This window comes from Lotus japonicus, chromosome 6 (assembly GCF_012489685.1).
Source record: "Lotus japonicus ecotype B-129 chromosome 6, LjGifu_v1.2".
Classification (NCBI taxonomy): Eukaryota; Viridiplantae; Streptophyta; class Magnoliopsida; order Fabales; family Fabaceae; genus Lotus; species Lotus japonicus.
The window spans coordinates 6118484-6129790 of NC_080046.1; positions in this window are offsets into that span (position 1 = coordinate 6118484).

Genomic DNA, 11307 nt, shown 5'->3' on the forward strand with positions numbered 1-11307 from the left:
CTCCCGTTAGTGAACGTTAACGGGAAGGGTGATTTGGCACGTTAAGTGCCCCAGTGGACTTGCCACGTGGATTTAAAAGTTGGGAAAACATAGAAGCTTCAATTTCGTCCCGACCAAAATCTCCAAATCTGAAAAGTTTCAATCTTTCTAACATCTTCTTCCTCCTCACTCCCACCCAAGCTAATGCTATGACTAAAACCTCTACATTACTCTCTTGTACTTCCTCTACACTTTCAACCTTGTTTCCAATAATCATTCAAGGTCTCAAATTACATTGTGTGAATCATTAAAATTTTGGTAATCAAAATCACGGTACTATAAATAGCAAAGAAAATGTTCAAGGTTGGTTTTTTATGCTTGTTGGATCAAAACCAGAAGACCCTTTGAGCTTTTTCAGAAGAAACACTCACCCAAATGTTAAAATGATGATCAGGGACAGTAAAATTGATGGAAGAGACAAAATGATTGAAATTTCCACGAAAATATTTTAAAAAATCTCAAAATAGAAGCCAAAGATACCGACAAGGTGAGAATCGAAGATGAAAAATTGAAAATAGGAAGAATCAAATGTGAGAGGAAATAACAATATCTCATCCTTCCTCCCACTACCACTCACCACCAAAGTTGGATTTTGATATAGGTTGTATGGTCTTGGTGGTGGGAGTGAGGAGGAAGAAGATGATGGAGATTGAAATTTTTAGTTGGGGATTTTGGTCGGGGACTAAATTGAAGCTTCTATGTTTTCCCAAAAATTTCCCAACATTTAAATCCACTGGGGCACTTAACGTGCTAAATCACCCTTCTCGTTAACGTTCACTAACGGGAGAAGAGGCAGGGACCAACGTGATTGACGATTTGCAACATCAGGGACTACTGGCGGCATTTCCATAGAATAGAGACTAAAATACCCAACGCGTGAGACAATAGGGACGAAAGTGACACTTCACCCAATCACTTATCTCTTTTTTAACACTCCTCGTCTCCTCTCCTCATTAATATGGTCAAATTAATTTATGATTGTCTCATATTTTTCCTATTTTTAGTTGACTCCACTCTTGAATCTCTTTTAGGAAAATGATATTTCCTCCAAAGTAACCAGGCGAAATATCCTCCAAAATTACTACACTCTCTTGATTCACGTTAATTGATACTCTCCCGGTTCAAAAATGTAAGTTGTTTTAAAATTTGTACTATATTCCAAAATATAGTTGTTTTGCCAAACCAATGCATTTTTTTTTTCTCTTTCTTCCTTATATACCCTCATTTAATATTATATTTCTTAATTACCACCTTCAATTTTCACCTATCACAACTCTCACTCTCTACTTAACCAATAATAACATTTCTCTCTCCTTAATATAACAACTTTTTTGACAATATATAACACAATTGTGAATAGCGGTATTTTAATCAAAATATTTATCAAATGATGAATTCTTAAATAATGTGTACAACCTAAAACAACCTGCATTTTGGAACGGAGGAGAAAGTATTAATTAATTTGAGTCTTGACTTTTTCTCTTCTTATTCCAAACTTACCCCTTTCAACATAATAACCGTATGGACTTTTAAAAAAAACATAATAACCGTAATAACAAATCTTACTTTTCGTTTAAAAAAATAAATAAAATAAACAAACCTTACTTTTCAATTTCAAACAAATAAAAAAAACGTGACTTTCTATTGCTGTTTATTTTTAATAATTTAAATAATCATTAATCTTAAATATAATTAACGTAAAAAGCATTAAATATAATTAAATACTAATGTTTTATTTATCCAATAAGGGTCAATCGCAGTGGTAAAAAGTCGATGATTGAACTCTTGGTTGAAAGTTCAATTCACAAAAAAATTACTCTTCGGAGATCTTTGACGTTTACCATGATCAGGATTGAAATTGAGAGAACAATTTAACACAAACCTAGTGTTTTTTACCCGCGCGTTGCACGGGGAATTTGTCTATTGTATTTGAAACATCAATCAATATTTTAAATTATAAAAAATTTAAGATACTAAGAATGTAAGAACAATCATAATAAAGATGTAGATATTTAAAAAGCATAAATTCAGACACTCAATTCTAGTGCTTTGTAAGCATATACTGAATTAACTAATATAAAGTGGTCAAAAAGATAAACTATCATTAAGACTTATTTTGGCTTCCAGATGTTGCATAGAAATTATATCAAAACTTATTTCTCTATTAAATTTTTCATGTCTGTTCCCCTTGTATGAACTTTTAATTCTTTAAACATAAATAAATATAAATTATATCTGTACTAATATTTTCTAATCTCCGCACAAATATTTTTATCATCAAATGATCAAACAGTTAATTATATTTACATCTAAAGTTGGTTTTAAAAACTAAATAAAGTACTGAAATGATATTAAAATTAATTTTTATGTTAGTTTTAACATGGAATTATTTGTATGCGAATATATTAATAGTTCTCTAGTCGTCGTACGACACATAATTTTAAATGTTACACTGAGATTAGTTTATGGAGCATAAGCCATAAATTACATACATGGAAGTGAAGAGAGATTTTTCATGACATAATTCACTTTCAAGCAGTGGCGGAGGCACAGGGGTGACTTGTCCATGCTTAGTCACCCCTGAATTTTAGGAATGTCTCAAGAAAAAAATTGAAGCAGTGTGAGACTTGAGGAGAGGAGGGAGGGGAAGGTTGAGCTGATAGGAAGGGGTGATCTCTATGTTGTTTGCGTTTCTCTTTCAGATTCAGTAGACATTCTTTTGAACCTCTGTGTTATCCACTAACAATTGAAATTAGAAATAGATATTAGGGTTTTGTTACATATTGGTCTTTTTTATTAGACATGAAAGCTAAAAGGCTGCACTTTTTTTGACATTAGAGTTGCACCTCTTTCCAACATAGTAATAAAAAATATAAAAGAATAGTTTTAACTTATACGAAGCATTTGATAGCATTTTTTTGTGTTAATTTTTAAACAATCCTCTAAAACTACTTGAAATCAATTTGAATATGTGATATTTAAGGTAAATATAAATTTAACTTCTCAGTTAAAATTTGGTAATTATTTAATATCAATGTTTGTAATCTACTATATAATTTTTTTAAAATATTTAATTTATAGCGGCTATACTGGTCAGACCATAATTCAACTACGATTGATCTAATGAACGGTGAACCAATTCCCTCACCGATTTGATCAACGGTCCAGTTTTAATAACCATGTTAATCGGTCTGATTATATGAGATTAAATTTGTGGTTCTTGTGTTTTGCTTGTAAAAAAAAGTTATAAAAATTATGCACACCAACTGTTTGTAAAATGTCCCCTTTAAGTTTTGGCCTTCAACAAAGGAGTTTTTTCTTAGGTAAAACTCATTAAATCCTGAATTAATTAAAAATTCGAAAATTCAATAAAAATACCATAAAAATTAATTAATACTCTAAAAATAAATCAAAAATAAATTAAGATAAAATCAAGAAATAAACAACCTAAATCCTAATCAAATCTAAAATTTAAAAATGTATTTTTTTTATGAGAATTAACCTGAGAATGACACGTGCATTTTTTTTTATGAGAATGACACGTCACTAAATCAGCCTGATAGAAGTTCTTCTTTTCTAATATATATTGATATTGATATTGATACTAACTTTTTATTTAAGACTTATAGTTAATTATATTTGTTAAATAAATTTATAAATATCTAAAAATTGTAGACTTAAAATTTATAAATTGAAATAATAATTTATCTTTATAATTTATTAAACTACTCTCACAATTTTAATTTAGGTGTGATGAAAGTTTTTTTTTGGGTCTCCAAGACACATAAATATTTGAGATTAATAACTATTTAAATTATTAAAAATAAATAAACAGCATTCAGAAGCAAGAAAAGTTACGTACTCCCAAGAAAGTAACAATGTTTGTTGATACTCTTGAAGGGGTAAGTTTGAAAAAAGAAAAAAGAAGTAAAAAAGAGAATTAATTGATCCAGTTATATCGTGACCCAAGGAAATATCAATGCCCGCTGTAAACAAATTAAAGCTTCAGAGGATGATTTGGAATGCTATTTCGAAGGATATAGCACATCTCTGAATTTTAACAACCAAGTGTTGAATAAACAAAAAAGAGTATTGATAACATTTTTCAAATAGAAAACAGAGAAGTGGTGTATGAAATGCTTTTGGAAGGAACTTGATTCCTCAATGCAGATTTCTAATACACTCCAAAAATCACTTAGTGACCGATAATTGAAAATTCATGCATGCTATTAACCTAAGGTAAGGACGAAAATGGGAAAATAAAGGCTTAACCAAAAGTAAACGACCGAAAGCTGAATAAGTAAAGTGCTGAAACATTAAAGGGTTCAAATACGCTAAAGAAACTTAAAGGCCTAAAAGTAAAGGCATGATAGTAAAATGGAAAAAATAATGCGAAAAATGTGTAGTTTGATTTATTGATTAGTTGTGTCCGGTACAAATGACAATTCATCTATTTATAGAGTCAATTTCGGCTAACCTACGACAGTTAACAAGCACCTGCCATTATCCACATTTCCGGGTGTTTACACGCATTTACAAGTTGTGGGGTATTGGTGGTTTGCTTCTCCTGATCATCCTAGAAGCTTGCTTTAGCCGACCTTCCTTGCATCGGTTGATTCATAAGCAGTAACTGTTTTCCCTAAATCGAAGGGTTGAATTGCTCAATGTTTTTTTGCGTGTGGGGACCTTCTAGAAGCTCATAAAATATCTTCTATCGTGCACTTGGGGTCCCTACACCTTTTTTCAAAGCTTAGTCGTTCCTTTCTGACCTCCCATCTCCTAATCTCTCGCTTTCGAATGACAATCCTAATGACTAATTTGCTACGTGGGCAAGCGAAATGTTTCAGCTACTCTAGTAGTCATTGCGATTTTTTGGGTACCAAAAAGGCTGATCTATTATTTTTATCATTCAAATAGTTGGGAATCAAAATCATAAACTATATGCTTAACGGACGAAGTACACACTTACTTCTATATGATATTATGTGAGGATTTACTTCTAAATGGGAATCACATTTAGTTTTTATTTTTTCTGTTACTTGGAGTATCCACTATTCTCCCATCATAATAGATGAGAAATAATCTATCGGGTACTATCAAATACCAAAGTAAGCATTTGCCTTAATCGTATATTTTTCATGGTTTATTCTACTGTGGACCAAGAAAACATGGTTTACGAGTTAAAATGACTTCTATGTAAATTAATTTTTGTACAAAAAGCATATTATAAATAACTTTAGTTAGAAAAACATTGTTCGTGGGTGAATCAGTTTTTAACATGGTCCACCATAAAAGTGTCATTTTTTCATATACATAAATCTAGTAAGCGAAATTAGAACTACATGCTTAAAATGAACCCCTTCACTTAAGGCCTACACTTTGTTTCACTCAAATTCTCGCACCCACACTTCCCTTGGATAGAAACTATAGAGTTAAATATATTTTTTGGTCCTGACTAATACACACCATAATCATAATGATCCTTATAAAAAATTTAACGGCCTTGATAACATTTGTTTAATTGTAAATAGTCTTTGGCTATGTTTGGCATGTTTAGCTGATAAGCTAGCTGAAAGCTGATAGTTGAAAGCTGAAAAGCTACGTGATTGAAACAAAAGTGTTTGGTAGAACTAGCTGTTAAACAAGCTGAAATTGTAAAATGACATAAAAGGACATACTTGTATAATTATTTTTATATTTAACATTACTTTATTTTCACATTAATATCAATATGATATTAATATTAAAATTATTATCACTTTAAATATTTTTATTAGCTACAGTTATATATCATCTTAAAAATATAATATTTATTTTTATTAATATAATATTTATAATACTTGTGGTGCGCAGCGGTGTGGCGGGAATGGTGGCAGAAACTGCATACGTAAGTGTGAGGGGAAAATAAGTTTAGTGTTTTTATAAATATATAAGGGTAATGGTAGAATTTTAATAAAATAATAAGGATAAAAATGAGAATAAATTTAATAAGCTATAAGCTTTAAGCTATAAACTACCTGAGATAGCTTATAGCTTAAAGCTTTAAGCTACTAAAATAAGCTCATTCACCAAACACTTTTGAAGAGCTTTTAAGCTAGTCAAATAAGCTTTAAGCTAGTCAAATAAACTATAAGCTAGCTGAAATGGCATGCCAATAATAGCTTTTATGATATCATAAACCTTTTTTGAAACATTTTTTACTCAACCACAAGCCCATGTGCAATTCTGACCAGATATAGGTGCTTAGTGTATTTTGCTAAAAAAATAATAATAGGTGCTTACTGTAATTTTTGCATCAGTTTAGTCTTTCAGTTTTTTTTACTCTTCCATTATATTTAGTTCTTCTCCATTTTCCTCTCTTCTTCCTTTTCCTCTCCCCTATCCATCACTCCTTCTTCCACCATTTTTTTCGAACCACCACACTCAAACATCCTTTTCCACCTTTGATTATGACAGGCATATGTAGTAGATTAGTTTATTTTAGATTATAACTATTACGTTATTACCGTTGGCGTAACTTACGCCAGGAAATTGGACTTATGCTTGTTAGAAGTTGGGTATATAGGGTGCCAAAATTTAAGGCGCAGTATGCTTTGAGAATCACAAGAATATGGAGAAGTGTAATTTGTCTGTAGCAAAACAAAGTCACGGGCACAAGGAAATGAGTCACATGAGCAACCAACCAATATAATTAACGACCAATTTGAAGGCCACGAGTGAGTGACTATAGCAGCAACAAAAGAATGCAGGCGAAGAATTTAACTGGTTTTTATAATTCCATAGAGCCAATCAGAAAGCCATTACATTATTCACGTGATAAGGATGTTCACATGAAAGGTCAAGGATTTCTGCATTTCTTTCGGTGAGGGAGAGAAGTGATTCTTCTAATTTGCAGTGCATGATATGAAGAAATGCGGCTTGATTTTGGGTTGCCCAATAAATATAATGCATGCCTCCCCAATTGGATTTCTTTGTGATGATAATCTAATCTGCATATGACCCGCAGTTATTCCTGGTTATTGTATAATAAGTTGTAGTTTTTAAATTTAGAATTTAAGGTGGCGTTTGGTGACAGAACGGAACAGGACATAACAGAACGGAACGGGACAGAACAGGACAATAATGTTATGTGTGTTGTGTTTGGTAACTCCAAGTCAATAGAACAGAACCATGATTTTAATTACATATATAACCCTGCATATTTGATTGAGGAAAACAAATTGAACTCAATTGAACATTTTGCATAGAAACCGTTTGTTATTGCTTATTTCATGAATAATCACTTATTTCTTTAAAATAATTACTTATTTCTTTAAAATAATCACTTATATATTGTTTAAGTTGTTTTAGTATGTTATTGAAATCACTTTTTTATTTCATGATAAGCTAAAGTAACTGTTTCAAATAATCTGTTTTCAGCTTCACCTGAAACAAACACAAAAAGTGAGATTTTGAATAAAAAAAGTGATTTTTTTTATTAAAACGTGATTTTTCCAAAATAAGTTGAATCAAACGCACTCTAATTGGCTCGTTTATCATTGCTTACAAAAACAGATTTTACTTTTGAAAAAATAATTGATTATATTTTAATTAAGTTGATTCGTGTTTGACTACTCTAATTAAAATCACTTTTTTTATCTCCTCTCATCTATCATCGTAGATTTTCATGATAAGGTAAAGTAACTGTTTCAAATAATCTGTTTTCAGCTTCACCCGAAACAAACACAAAAAGTGAGATTTTGATTAAAAAAGTGATTTTTTGATTAAAAAGTAATTTTTTCAAAATAAGGGAAGAAAAAAAACGCACTCTAATTAGCTCGTTTATCATTGCTTACAACAAGTGATTTTACGTTTGAAAAAATAATTGATTTTATTTTAAGTGATTTTTTTGAAAAAGTATATTTTCATTTAACTTTGTCTACAAATATAATAAGTGCTTTCAATTTTAGAAGTGATTTTAAACTGTTTAGATACATAAAATTTCAAATATAAATTAAGAGTATTTTTGAACTTGCAAAAGTTTTAAGAGAGTGTTCTGTTCCGTTCCCTTCCGTTCCACCATTTTTCAGGGAACCAAAGTGTCCCGTTCCTGGAGCCTTTTGTCCCGTTCCGTTCCATCTTAAAAATATGACAAACACAGAACGGAACTCATGTGTCCTGTTCCGTTCTCTTCCCACCTGTCTACCATACGCTACCTAAGTGAACATTATCACGTTATGGAACAATTTTTTTAATTCACATGTAGCACTTAAAACTCAATCCTATATAAATTTCGCAAGGAAGGGCAACCTGTTACGACCAATGAAGAGCAAGACCATCAAAATGGCGAACATTGTTAGGGGAGACAGGAAATCACAGTGGTTAGCCAAAATGTGAGTCGAGCACCAATAGTCACTTAAATCCGGGGACTAACAAATATTCCAGACTTTAAAGAGATGATGTATCTCTGTGCTTCCAAACTCCTTTTTCCCTAGCCTTGTCAGCCATACAAGTACCTAACATATTTCGAAATAGCGCTTGCAATTGAGCCCTACATAGGTGTAATTGACCCTGTGAACACCTTAATGCCTTTGAGAGCGATATAAGTAGCCTTTGAGCCTCTTGAGCAATCATAAGCTAGGATTTCCCTTGAACGTTGAGGAAAATTTTCCTTACATGGTCCAATTCTCAATGCCTGGATTCGTTACTAGTTGATGCGACTTCTCCGCCGAGTTCATCCACAATTAGATAAATAACAAGGATCTTCTGATGACCTCTTATTCCTTTCCCCATATCACTAAAGGGGACAACAAGCCCCACCGCAATTTTGTCTCAAGGTTCTATTATCTCTTTAATTCCTAATTTGTGTCTTCATACTATGTTGCATATTGCAATGGAATCCATGGGACCATAATCCTTGTTTGTATTATCTTTGGTTGGCAACCTACCCGTGATCTTGCTGAGTTTAAGGACAGATCTTTGAACTTTATCAGCAAGGAGGATCACCTTAGTGAGATGGAAACTAAGGAACCTAATGATTCCTAGCAATTAAAGAAAAAGAGTAAGGCCTTGGACAACAAACAACCACAAGACCTTGATGTAGGAGTTAGGAAGATTAGGATTGGCCATAGCAACCACGAAGGTGCAAAACACTAATTACATTCTTCTAACCACAATCCCTTACAGGATATGCCCGGAGGTTTTGAGTTTTGAGTCACAAATTCGCAAGGTCGGCAGCGCCTCGCATTGCCAATAATACTGGTATGACGAAATATTGTGCTTTTCATGACGGGCAAGGTCATACCACAAATGATTGCATAAACCTTTGGGATACCATTGAAGGTATAATAAGAATAAGAAAACTAGGCTATAACATTCGTCAGACCGCAACACGTAAGACAGAAGAGGCTAAATTTTTTGGCACCGCAAATCTCCATGCCCAGGAGCCAATCACTGTGAGGCGAAGGTCAGAGCCAGAAGAATCAAGAGAGAGACACAAAAGTAGCTCCAAACTCAAGAATGGGAAGGGGAAGGAAAAGCCCTTCGGATAAAAAATATAAGGGAGCAGCACCAAGTCTCGCACAAAGTTGTCAATATGATGGCTGCTGGTAGATTCACGGGCATAGGAGCTTTGGCTATTTCCACAAGGAGATTACTCAAAGAAGTAATGAAAATCTTCTCAAAATGGTATGTCTGGCCCAGGTATGAAGACTTCGTCGACTTGGTAATTTTCTTCAATAATAAGGACTTCAATCTTATACTTTTGTTGGTGGCAAAACTCATCTTTTGCCGAAAGGAAAATCAGGAAAAGAGGCAAATTCAGTTGATTAAGCATCATATGTTGTAGAAAAAGAGCCACATGTAGAAAAACCCAACACCCAAAAAGAAGACACAGTAACCCACCCCACCACTCCCTTTCACAAGTCTATATCTGCAGAAAAACACATCACTATAAGTAACCTCAGCTTCATATCGAGAACATGAGAGTCATAGGCTGAAAAATCCTACCTTCTAACAACCTAGTGGAGACGCATTCCAATTGGCAGGGATTGGAGAAATCCAGCCTCTTTCAAGGTGAGAAAGCATATCAGAGCAAGCGATGAAGTTCCCTCTGGCACGCCAAGATCGGTGCCGAAGCTCTTCGTCATCGTGCCCAAGATCATTGCCAAGATCAACATATGCTGCTTGAACGTCCTCATTAAGGGGATTTTTCATCGAGATCGACCTCCATCTCAGTCAAAGTCTCTTCCTTTTCTGTTGTAGAGGGAGTGTTGGAGGGCTTGGGTTCTGGGTTGGGGTTTCTATATTTAGCTTCTGGGTTTTGCTTTATGATTCATGCGTCCCCTCCCTGTCCCTCGGTTATGCAGGTCGTTGGATTGGAAATGGAGGATCGGAAGAGAAAAGTGATAGTAGGAATAGGGGAAGTGGTGTTCTTAGTGAAATTAGGGACTTAGGGTTTTTGTTGCGATCGATTCAATGGTACCTCTCGCTGATTCACTGTGGATTATTTGATTTCTAAGTTCTCCTCACAAGATTGCTTTGTCAATCATTTATGGTCTTCGCCAATCAATTCTTGATTATGGCACTTCTAGTTTTGCAATTTTTTAATAATTTCCTTTAATCTCCCTTTAATCTGTTCATGCCAATGAAAATCCTGGTGCTACTTTGGTTTCTGCACTCTTAACTAGACGAAATTATCATTCATGGTCCTACCACGTGGATGAGACCAAAATAGCAACAAGTAAAACATTGTTTAATTAAAAAATTATTCCATTACTTTTTGGATGGAATTGATGCGGAAAACCATTCATGCAAACAGAGACTTTTGTTAGGGATGCGAAATAGTATTAATTTTTGTTGGGGACCAAAAATCGTGAAAAAGGTACGGACGAGAGATCAAATGTGCAATTAGGCCTATTTTGGTATGTCATGGTATCTTATATTTTGTTAGGTTTTCAGGTTTGTATCATGCTTCATATATACAAATACAAAGCATTAACTCCTACTTACTCATATTGGATTCCTAATCCTAATATATTGGATTTCTTATCCTAGTTAAATAAGGAAACAATTCAAAAACTATAATAAAATATGGATATTACTCCAAACAAATTATTCATGTTACTCAAAGATAAAACAATACAGTGTGAAAGTGGACATAACCATGTTCAACAAATGCCAACTAGCCTCGATCAAATAGAATAGAATATATTTCAATCAAGGAAAATAAGAGAATCCATACAAAGAAAACTTAAGATTCATCGCAAAGGAATCACCAAAGAAGATAAA